This window comes from Mustela putorius, unplaced genomic scaffold, assembly GCF_011764305.1.
Source record: "Mustela putorius furo isolate JIRA1106 unplaced genomic scaffold, ASM1176430v1.1 tig00000228_pilon_pilon_pilon, whole genome shotgun sequence".
NCBI lineage: Eukaryota > Metazoa > Chordata > Mammalia > Carnivora > Mustelidae > Mustela > Mustela putorius.
The window spans coordinates 28025444-28038027 of record NW_025421322.1 but is presented as its reverse complement, the minus strand read 5'-3'; the positions used below and the strand labels follow the sequence as shown (position 1 = coordinate 28038027).

Here is a 12584-nt window from a genome sequence, read left to right as displayed (position 1 = left end):
GGTCTCGCATGACCTTTGAGAAAGACAGAGCAAACATCAACACTTTATAAGTGAGGGCATTGAAGGAATTTATTTGCCCAATATTACAGAGCTCTTAAGTACAAGGGGGGCTGGACACTGGGCCACTTAACTTCTAGTTCAGTGCTTGCTCCACTCGTTCAGGACATTGCTGTCCATGTTATTGAAGAATGCATGGGGTCCTTACCTATCTTGCACTTGGCACCTGGGGGTGGTGAGCCTCTGTGAGCTTCAGAACTGGAGTGGGTCCTAAAGCTTGGGTTCAGATGGAAGATTTGTCTCCTGTTGGTATTCTTTTCTGGTTCCTCGCTTCTGGCTCTTACAGCCTGGCTCCAGTATGTGCTTAGTACTTCCTTCTGTCTCCCTGCTGCCCATCATTGTTCCTTGTGGACTTCTGGCATTCAGGGCACCTCTGCAGTGTAGCAATGACCTGGATTCTGATTTTTCTGGCTTGTTCAAGATCTTGTCTCTAATTCTTGCTGGTCACAGTCTAGAGGCATAAACCTTGGGGAAACCTCAACCAGCCCTTTTCAAAATCCTTATCTTCTACTTTATATACAAGAATATGAAGCACGTAAGTGAATGCTTGATTATACCCACTCTTTTGAAGTTTTCTAATCCATTTATTAATAATTGGGTTCCCTAACAAAATTGTCCTTGAGAGCAGGTATGCTTTTGTCTACTTATGGCTTCTCTAAAGAGATAGCATAAGGTCAGCTTCATGATAAGTAGTAATAGAGGCAAGAAAAAAGATAGGGTAAATAACCTTTATTACATGTCCCCCATGAACTAGACATTTTCATGTATGCTGTATCATTTAATTCTGACATCTCCTAGAAATAGGAAGTATTATGACTATCCTTAAGTTTAGAGAAGAAAAATCTGAGGCTCAGAGACATAAGCAAATGTAGTCAGAAATGCTTTCATCATGAAATCACTGTTAATAGGAATTCAACACACATGTATCTATGTGTGTGTACATACATGAGTGTGTATCACACACACACTCTTTCTTATGTTATTACTGGCATAATATTTTTGATCCATGAATCTACATGAAGTTCAGACAGTTTTTTTCCTTGATTATATTGTACATACTTGCTCACAAAATAAACTTATTTCCCATATCAGCAAAAGTACAAATCTCAGATAATTTTATTCTTTTCAAATGCATATACATAAATGTGACAACTTGTTTCGCACTATAAGACATTAATGTGAAGAAATTCATAAATTAATTAAATTCCCTGTTGAACTGTTTATGTTAGTATTGGACTTGAAAAACAAGATCTGTATATCTATACAGACACAGGTGCATATATTAAATGGTATGATTCTATCACGTTTATACATAATTAACCAATACTTGCTAAATCTGTTTCAGTGCCATCAAATAAATGTATTAATTGAGTGCATTAATGTTGAGAAGTGACAAGATGTGAAATGTGTTTTGTGTTCCAAAGTAGAGGGTTGCTTAAGTAGCCCCTTTTAGCTTAATATATGATTCATTCACTATTTCTTCCTCTAACCTGTGAAAATATAAAAGAGAAAACCCTGCCATATAAAGACTTGGCCCCACACATACTTCCCTTTCCCACATTCTGTATTCCTTTTTACTCCTGCCTACTTTATCCAGAACCTCCCTCTACAAATATTTCTACAGTTGGACCTCAGATAACCTCATTGCTGACTCAGATTTTCAGATACATAACATTATATATTGAAAATGAACTTCTTGTTCCAAGAATTCTAAGCCTTATATTAAAAGAATAGGTAACTTAGTAGCTGTTTATAATCAAAGAATCTTAAAAATGAAATTCTTGCTTTCCGTTTTTGATTATCTAAATTGGTAGCAACATCCATTGTATTATGCAGAATCTTGCGAATATTCTATCTATAAAAGCCAATAATATTCAGTGAGTATTTATTATGTGCCAGGCACCATGTTCTAAGTGGTGCAATTAAAATTTACCTACCAAAGGAACAAAGACTACACATGCATTGTATTAAATTAGATGCAGTAGGATATTTAAAAAGTGTAGGGAAAGCACTCCTTAATCTCAAGAAAAGTTATCTGCGAGACAAGATTTAATACAAGCTAAGAAGTGAGCATGATCATCAACAATCAAAATGAGCCCAAATTCTTTGGTAAGAGAACCTTAAACTGGCTCTCCAGAAGGCAGCACAAAGATGAGGTGAATGTTGCTGGTATGAGAGAGAATGACCAACTGAAACCCAGGGTCACTGGGAAGTGTTAAGAGTTGCTCCAAGATCTTAGAGCAGTATAGAGGAGTGGAAATTGTACAGTATATGGCCACAAACCTGTTTAAATCCTGTCTCTGCTACTCAGTACGTAATCACTGAACATCAGGAAATTATTTCACCCTGTTAAGATTCGAATGTCTCATCTGTAAAATGGAGATAGTATGTATACCCCAATATTACTGGAAAAGGTTAAATGAGATGATAGGTTACAAATTGGCATGTCAGGTTATTTTGATAAACAATGGTTTATGACAATTAGTAGGTGAAGTTCCTGCACCTGCTTCCCAACTTACTTCTGGAAGGAGTATTTTGACAAAAGCTAGTCTCTGCCACTTGTATAAATACTCATCATCAAATAGGCACCAAACAGCCCTATAGCTCACTGGGCTGGGTAGATCTTTTCAGATATGAAGGGCAATGTGGTTTCCTAGTTCCTGTTTCCCCCCACTAGAATGTTAATTCATGAAAGCAGAAGTTTTTGTGTATTTTATTTATTACTGTATCCCTAATACCGAGAATAATGTCAGACATATAATAACTGCCCAATAAATATTGGGTAAAATGAATGAACCAATTAGTAAATGAGTGAACTTACCACCTTCAGGGTACAGAATAAAGTTATCATAATACATTTATGTGCATGTATATATTGATAAGTGTTAAAGTAGATTCCAGATAGAACAGCATGGAAGGCACCTGGCATATTTGTGTGCTTGTCTTCTGCACCCTCCTAATGCAAATCCACTGAGTGTCTCATCCTCTATAATTTCTAGTGCAGAGCTTGAACAAATTAGATGCCAGTTATATTAAATCAGGTTGAATAGGCATTCTTATGCATTTCTTTTCCTCATCCGTAAATTGGAGATAATAATTCCTATCCCATTTACTTTCTTGGGTTGTTGTGACATTCAAAACACAATGAATGTGACAAAAATACACAAGATAGTTTAACAGAAGATTGTATTTGCAAAATGTGAGCCATGAAATGCCTGCATCAGAATCTTCTAGATTGTTTTGAAGATGTTGAGTCCTGGGACCTGTTTCTAGATTTTCTAAATCAAAATATGCAAATACACCTGGAAATCTGCATTTTAATGAAATCACCAGGTGATTATTTTCCACTCTTTTATTTTTTTAAGATTCTATTTTTATTTTTATGTTCATGTTTGTTTATCCCTACATGCTTTGTAAGCACAATTAGATGTCCAGGATTGCCTTAAGTGATGAGAAGAAAGGTGGTAGTGATGGTGAGTGTGAAAAAGTGAACCACAACAGTGACCAAGAGCTCTCGGGGGGAAGGAAAGGACATGCACTTCTTGTTCATCTGTTATAACCCTGGCATCCAGTATAGTGACTGTCCTATAATCAGTGTTCCATAAATGACTGTTGAATGACTGGCATTAGTGGTGGCAATGCTGGCTTGTGAACTCTCCCTCTGATGCCCAACACAAAGGAGGTGACACTTGCTCCTTGAGTCGAAAGATACAGGTCAAGCATGTGAAGTTTGGTCTTGTCAAAAGGAGAGGATTTCCTTCTTGCACTTTCTTCCCTTCGCATTTAATGTCCACAACCTGGAAAAAGATATATAAACATCGAGGCTGTGTTTGCACACCCTGCTCTGAGTTGGTAATGACCACATTTCCTGCCTTAAGTTGCCAAAGTTGTCTTTGTCCCCTGAATGCAATTCATTTACCCAGAGCTTAAGAGGGGTCCAGGGGCCTCACCCTATATTGTTGGTCTTTGTCTATCTCTTTCCAGTCTTTTCCTATAGCAGTTCAGAAGAGGCAATGAGGAGTTCCTTGAAAATTGTGCATAAAGTTGATTGCTTGAAGAGGTAGTTTATTACCTAAAGTTAGGTTTGATTTCTTTTCATCACCCCATAAAGGAATCAAGTGATTCAAGAAACTTATGGTTTACAAAAAGAAAGGCAGGAGGAGCAGGGAAAGGAAACAGCTATGAATGTGTTGATTATTATGAAGATGTTCCAGCCTCCTGTCAACCCAAACACACACACACACACACACACACACACACACACACACACACACACACTTTCTGTCTGTCAGCATCCAGTGTGTAGCAGCTGGAAGCATCCTTGGGCTTGGCCTAAGTAAAGGTTCTAACTCATTACCTAAATGAGAAGCCTGTGAAGCCACCTGCTCTTTTGTGCTAAGTCTTCCCCGGCAGACAGCTGTGGCCCAGAGGGCAGAGAGGAGATTGAGAAAAAAGGGGATAAATCCTGGGCTGGAGGGGGAAATGGATCTCTTGACTGCTATGACCACCTGCCGACCCCACTGTTTTCTTGTTGGTTCAGATCAGCTGTTTCCTATGTTTCTATGTAAACAAACTGGGAAGTCAAGTGTTCCAAATGGGAGGAGAAATTGTACTGATCACCCCCCAGCACTGAAATCCTGGCTGATTGTGTGTAACTTGCCAGTCACTCCTATCCTGTGTTGTGGGAAAGCTGGGTAGGTGTGGCTCAGTTCTCATCCTCATGGTTCATGGATGTCCAAAGTTTTCCCTTCACTTTTTGCTAATGCTCCAGGGCTTACTCTTTCATGAACACCCTCCACCTGAGACTTCTCTCTGTTTTGCCCTAAGTCAGAGAAATTCTATGAATTAGCCTTTGTGTGTTTCCATTTTCAAAAAAAATGTACTATAACTTTTTTCTGGTGATTTGGAAGTTCTGGGATAGTTCACACTACTGACCTTGCTGCCTTCTGCCATCCCCTGACCTTTCCTGTCCCATCCAAACTTCTTTGTTCCTTCCATGATTCGGCCCATTGGCACCAAGTCTTCTGCTCCTGTAAGGTGAAGAAGGAACTTAGCTATCCACACCTCCATCACACAATCCCGTGGATGTCCAGAGAAGAAACACTCTAGTGTGAATACTTCACCCACCTCATCAGAAGGCTGCCTTGCTTACCATAAATAATCCACTTTTTTGTTATGATTTCTTTGTTTGTTGTCTAACTCTTATAACAATGCTGAAAATGAGATGGAGAAATAGAATCAGAGGCGTGGAGGTACTTGTCCTAATGCATGCTGTTGAAAAGTAATGGAACTAGGACTGAATTCATGTTTATCTGCTCCTGAAGCCCATGTTGCTTCCACTCAACCACATCACATTCAGCACAAAGTTGAGGAGGAAGCCAAGGAGATGATGGGAGAGCTTTACCACAGATAAAAATCATGGTTCCTATTGTTGGCAGGACTTAACACCATTGACTAACAGACAGAAAGCAATGCAAGCAGATTTTTAGAAAGAGGAGATTTGTAAGCTAGTTCTCTCCCTGTGCACTCATTTCTTAGTTTCTTTCTGCTGCTGTAAGAGATTACCACCAATTTTGTGGCCGAAACAATAGCAAAAAAATTTATTATCTGATAATTCTGGGTTTTGGACTTCCAAAATGGGTTTCACTGGGCTAAAATCAATGTATCAGAGTAACTGTTCCTTCTGCAGGATCTTCAGAAGAATCCGCTTCCTTGCCTTTTCCAGCTTTTAGCAGCTGCCTAAACTCCTTGGCTTCATGAATCTTCCTTTTCAATGTCAGCAGTTCCATCACTCCAACCTCTGAGTCTGTTGCTGTGTCTCCTCCCTGAATCTGACCCTATTATCTCCCTATTAGAAGGGTGTTTATTGTGATTGTGATGGGTGCGTCTGGATAATTCAGAATCGTCTCTTCATCTCAAAGTCCTTAATGGCATCTGAAAAGTCTTTTTTAACATCCAGGTCCTGGAATTTAAGATGTAGACATTTTGGGGGTAGGGCATTGTTCTGCCTATAGTACCTTCATTCGTGGTATGTTTATTTCTTAGTTCAAACTTCATTTCTTAAGAACCGACTATGTAGCAGGCCGTATGATAGGGACTCAGTATATGGAAATAAAACACTTTCTCAAGGAGCTTACTCAAGAAAGGAGACAGACATAAAAACTAGTCATTAGACAGCTGTGTGCTAAGTACGGTGGGAGAGATAAGTGCAGGGGGCTCTGGGACCAGAGGGAGAGACTAACACTCCATTTTCAGTGTTGCAGTTCATCTATAGTTCTCCTGGAAAATGGGATACCTGGAAAGTCTTTTAAGAAAAGTAGTTCAAGAGTAGGAGACACTCAAGCCTGGCAGGTAATAAGTATTATGTGTAGTTTTTTCTACATGTAGAGGGACAGAGAGTTCACCTAGAGGAAAAGTACAGTATTGGGGAGATAGGGAAAAACAGCCATAGCTGCATGCAGATATCTATAGGGGCATCAGAAAATCGGATGAGAAGGCTGCATTGTCAGAACCAGCTCATGGCATGGAAGAGCACCTATTGTAAAATCATACATAATGGATAGGCTGATGCTGTTGAAGTGCTACGACCTGTCATTGGAGCTGGTCTGTACTCTTGGGCTGACTGAGCTTCAGATGGCAAGGTCATTTAGTCAAGTTTTGGAGGAACTAGTGCATGTGGGAGATAATGTGGAAAAAGTAGGTGAATACAGGAAGAAGACTTTTGTAAAAGCCTTAGGTGTTAAGAAAGAAGTGGAGAATTGCTATAGCTCATAAAATTAAAAAAAAAATTACAGTTAGTCAAATCAATGTCTATGTATTTATATATCTATATCTATATTTGTCTGGCCATGCTGAGGATAGTTTGATTTTCATAACTTAGTTATCAATTCCACTATATTCTACAAACATTTATTAAGCACCTACCATGCACTGACCACTATATTTAGAACTAAGAACACAAAGGTAAGAAGATATAATCTCTGTCCTCCAGGATCTCATAAAAACAGTATCAACAGTCCTAAAACAAGAATATGAATGATGTTTTACAAAAGCCTTTTAATAAAATTGTGCACAAATGCCTGGCATATGAATGTGTAACAGCATTATGTGTTTGCTCTCAGGGCACTGTCCATATTTCTCTCTAATACTCTCATGTAGCAAGCATTCCTTAGGTGGCAGCCATTTGTCCAGGCTCTGGAGATATGAGCAAGATAGAGGTCTGATTTACATGTTGCTTATTTTCCAATCATAGAGTACACCATATAGGCCAGGAAGATAACAAACAAGATAATCATAGATGTACATTATGAAGGAAGTAAGTGGTGATGCTAAGGGTATTTCTGGGAGACCAAAGTCAGATTAAGTGATTAGGAATCTTTATTTTTACATTTCTGTTAAATAGAAGCCTAAAGGAGATGCTTTGCAGAGTAAGGGTCTTCTGGGGGACTTTACTGAGGGAACTAGAGGCATTTGGGGGATGACAGCAATCTACCTGCACCAGAGCTACCCGCTGGTGCCACATGATTCCCTGAGTTGTGCTTCTTTCACAAGAACAGGTGAGAAGCAAGGTGGTGACTGTATACTTTTATTGTCTAGACTTCTAGCCTTACATGAGCCAAGCAGATGAGGTACAACTTTAAATCATTTGCAGTGTATTATTTTGCTATTGTTATATAACAATTTACCACTAATGTCTTAGCTTAAAATGACATCAATTTATTATATCACAGTTTTGTAGCTAAGAATTCAGGCTAGAGTTCAACCACATTCTCTGGTGGCTGTATCACAAAAATGAAATCCAGGTACCAGCTGGGGCTGTGATCTCCCCTGGAGCAAGGGACTCACTCAGGCTTGTATGGGTATTATCAGAATTGAGTTCCTTGTGATATAAGACCAAGACCCCCATTCTTCTGCTGTCCAGGGATTGTTTCCAGTTTTTCAGTTCCTTGTCATATGGAATCTTCCACAGAACTCCCCACACTTCAGCCCTTTTTAATTTCTGGAAGAACCCAGTCCTTTGTAAGAGCTTTCTGATTATGTCAGGCCTCCTGGATAACCTTCTTTTTTGGTTAACTCCAAGTCAACTGATTAGTTACTTAATCACAAGAGTGGTGGTATCCCATGGTATACATGATTCTGCTTGCACCTAGAGGCAGGAGATTATAAAGGGACTGCACATAATGGAGCAGGAACCTTGGGCAAATCTTAGGATTCCATTTACCACAACCAGTGAATATCCAGACTGACCTGAAATACGAACAGGACATTTATCTGGCTGGTGAGATCTAGTTTTTAATCTCAATCTTTCTCAAGGTGAAGCTATTCATGGCACAAACTGCTGACTTTCATCAGTTGCAGTAGCCAATAAAGCACATTGAGTGCTTATCATATACCAGAAATCATCTTAAGAGTCTTAAATATATATTAATTCATCTAATCTTTACAAAAACCCTATTAAGTACCATATGTCTCTCCATTTTACAGATGAGAAAACCGAGAAAGTCATTTGAGGAGAGATGAGTAATTTGTTCAAGTTCACATAATTAGTAAATGGCAGAAGCAGTTTAGAATTCAGGCAAATAATCCTGTAGCATATTGTCATGGTATGTTAGATCCTTCAATGTCTCTCTGGTCTCAGAAAAATTGCATAGTCTCAAATTTTACTGATACCTACCCAACCGGCATTTCTAGTAACTCATTGGCTCTACTAACAAGTTATTAATAATTTCACTGACCTAAGATAGCCCAAACAAGATGAAGAGGTTTGAGTAGCAAAATTAGTCTTTCTGTGTATGGGGGAAAAGATAATTTCCTTGGATTTTCGTGAATGAGTCATATTTTAATATATCAACTCCCAGTCCCTTGAGGGTTTCTCAAATACTTCAGCAAATTTCACTAACAGTAAATGAAGTTTTTATTTATTTTTAAAAATATTTTATTTAGTTATTTGTCAAAGGAAGAGAGAGAGAGATACAGTGACCACAAACAGAGTGAGTGGCAGGCAGAAGAAGAAGCCTTCCTATTGAGCAGTATTCCCTCCAACCCAGTACTCTGGGATCATGACCTGGGCTGAAGGCAGAGGTTTAGCCCATGAGCCACACAGGAGTCCCACAAATGAAGTTTAAAAAATTCTCCTTTACTTAAATATATTAGATGAGTGAGCAAGAAACAAAAAAATTTATACAACAAGGTTCATACTGATGACCAAAAATAAATTCTTTTTAACCAGAAAGTATGAGGTATTTCTAGCTAGTACTATTTCCATTCCATCAAACAGAAGGATAAAAGGTTTTTTTAATGAGTTGAGTTCCAAACTTAATCATGTACCATTTCTATAAAATGGTTCTTAGACTTCAGAAAGGGGTCATGCAATGATTCATCTTTAGATAAGAGACAGAAGGAAATGATGTTCTTTCAAGTTTTGGTCTAGAATCTGTTTATCTAACCACTAGATTGTTTTTTTCACTCACTGAAAAGAGAAAGTCAGTGTGGCTTGTGGAATTAGCTCCTCTATGTAGGTAACTTCATTTAAATGAAAGAGGCAATGAGTCATTAATTATAAATTCATGGTCATATTCTTCTCTCTCTGACTTGTGAACTTTACCAGCTCTTCTGACCTTTATAGACTGTGATATTTTGCCAGTCTACTATGGGACAGTGGTCTACCAAGGGCCTTTCATATTGTGCTACCAAATTTTGATCTGAATGTTGTATTTCTTTTAGTTCATCAGAAGGATATATCTTGTAATGGTGATGGTCTTCAAGAGAACACTGTGAAGCTGTGTGCCACCTGCTAAAAGGAAAGATGAATGGCATAATATAAAGCCAGATCCCAAAAGGAAAGTGCATTTTTTATCAGAACATAATAGAAATTTATCTGACAAGCTTATAAAAAGCATGATCAGGGTAGCAAACATGATTTCTATGGACTTTGTGAAACATGATTATATTATATGAGTTATTGTGGTATAATCATTAGTGACTTTCTTACTGTTATTTTGTATACTCTATTATTTTGATTTCCCCAAATAAAACTTTTGTAATATTTAAGCAGTAACTACTCATTCTGCCTAATTTTCTGAAGCTTGTTTTAAAAAAGAAAAAAAGCTTGCACCGTGTTTTAATTTCTTCGAATGTGCTGTCATTATTTTTAGTATTCTTCTTTGAACTTGGTTTGTCCATCTGTAAAGAGGTTTGGACTGGAGAGTAGAGTCCTTTGACAGAGCTTTATGGAAATTCTGGGAGTACACAGTGAATTTTGCTCCAGTTTTCCTAACCATACTTCAACAGAGGAGTAAGGCTTTATCTTTTCTATATTGTTGAGTTTAGGAGTCTTTTACCTTGTCTTCACTTTCAAGTAACAGAATCCTACTCAAACTTGTTTAAGCACAAAGGATAATTTATTTATTTACATAACTAAGAAGTCCAGGGGCAACTGGCTTCAGGTACACCTTGTTCCACAGGTTAATTATGTTTACTTTAGGGGCTCATTTCTTCGTATTTCTCAGATCTGCTTCCTGGCCAGCACTGGCCTCAGGTTGCAAATGTTAATGGCAGCCCCAATAGACTGGCTCAGGGCCAATCCCCACAGTATAAATGGAGTCAGGGTATTTTCTGAAAGAAAATTTAGGTATATTTTATCAAGAAAGAGACAAAACAGGAATAACAGGAGCAGTAGACTCCTACCTCACGGTCCAGTTAAGATAGTCTGAAAATGGGTTTCCATTGTTAAAAACAAGTTTGAAAACTCTAGAAAAAAAAGCCATTCGTAAGACCTTCCCAGCTGTACAATTTCTCTGATTTTACTTTCCTCTCATTTGGCTCAGTGTCAAACTCTCCAGAATGTTCTAGATCCACAGCTGATCTCATTAAAGCTCAGGATGGATTAATAACTCAAAGGAGAAAGCATTGAGTATTACAAATAATGTCTCATATGTTCTTGGCAGAAACCCTGGTTTCTGTGTATCCCATAATTTGCATTAACTCAGAGGCCAATGTGTAATTATTTAAAGGAGATTTTTCTTTTTAAAAGAGGAGTGATTCCCTGAGGGTTGGTACTTATAACTGATTGCCATTTGGTGAGTGAAGTCAGTTGTTCCCTTTAGTCAAAATTTGTTAGAGGTATCACTGAAGGAAAAGAAAATCTTCAACTAACAAAGGGATTAGGAGTTCTGAGCCTTCTGTGCATCCAAGTCTGGCTCTTGAAATGAGCTCCCTCCCTGCCTGCTCCAGGATTCTGGAGCCATCCCTGTCATTATGACATCAAGCAGGGTTGAAGAACAAATCTTATACTTGAGAGCTGGGAGACCCATGTCCAGGGTCAAGCACTGTGAAGTCAAGCATCTGAGCCACAAATAAGGTAATTAATAATTATACACCAGACATAATGGTACAGTAAAGGGAGCCTAGTCAGGGAGTCAGGGTGTTACCTGTAAGAAGTCTCACAGATTCACTGTCCTAGACCTTTCCCTCATGGTGTTCTCTTTGTATGGAATGCTGTCCTCTCTGTTCATCCTCAGTGCCCATTTCAGAAGTCCTCTCTTCCAATGGGTTGCCTTCCACATGCTAGAATTACTGTTTCTAGAGATCCCTCTAGTAATTCTGAGGGCAGCACTTACCACTCACGAATGGCTTCCCTCACTGGGACAAATTATTAACCCTCAATTTTCTCATCTATAAAATAGTGATAGTAATCCTTCACTGGAGTGACTGAAGGGATAAATGAGCAAAGCTTTGAAAGTGCTTCATCAGTGTTCATCATTCAGTAAATATTCAATACATCAAGGTCGTAAATAGAAGCCCTATAAAAAGGTTAAAATTGAACATAAGGATGGGTGAAATCTTGACTCAGCTTTTGAAACAGCCGCATACATAACTGTTACTGCAGTACTTAGTACTTCAGTAAACCACCAGTTCCACCTACAGTAAACCACCTGGTATTAACATGGCCTTGCAGTTAGATTACAACATTTTCCAGGCCTGCTCAATAACTGCTGAGTATCTTCATTGATCATGTGGAATCTTTGCTTTGAAAAATGGGATCCCATTGAGAGGAAGCACATCATTTCTTCTTCGGATGTACTGAAGTGGGATTTGGATGGTCATCACCCAGGGATATGCTAGAGACAATCCCTGTGTTGTGGCAATGTTTTTTTTTTCCTTTCCTTTTTTCTTAATGTATCTCATTTTTCTATACTTAGATGAGTTACTTAATCCCCTTGTATAGTTACTTAACCCCTTGTATAGGTGGGAAAATAAATTCTAGTCCGCAGTTTATTTTCCCACTAAAAGATGATAACACATAAGGCAATAATGGAAGATTTGTTTTAAAAAATCCTTGGAAGCAAGATTGAATATATATCTCAGATTTGACTCTAGAATATAAATGATTCATATGCCTAAGCAGTGCATATATTCCAAATATATCTGTACTTTCTTCAGAAAATGCCAAACTCTTATAGGGACTACATTGAATCATTTTAGCCCTTTCCGAGTAAGATCACAGTATGATAGTAAAAAATGAACAC

The 12584-nt window shown here is 38.3% G+C and overlaps 1 long non-coding RNA gene across 1 annotated transcript in view; it reads right to left on the bottom strand.

Annotated features, from left to right (window-relative positions):
* Positions 1–427: 427 nt before the first annotated feature.
* Positions 428–12584, bottom strand: part of LOC123391470 — a 260209-nt gene continuing 248052 nt past the window's right edge. The window contains exons 5-6 of the long non-coding RNA XR_006606181.1: positions 4993–5087; positions 428–3854 (exon numbers count right to left, since the gene is read on the bottom strand). This is a non-coding gene — a long non-coding RNA (uncharacterized LOC123391470). The remainder of the gene's footprint in view (positions 3855–4992; positions 5088–12584) is intronic.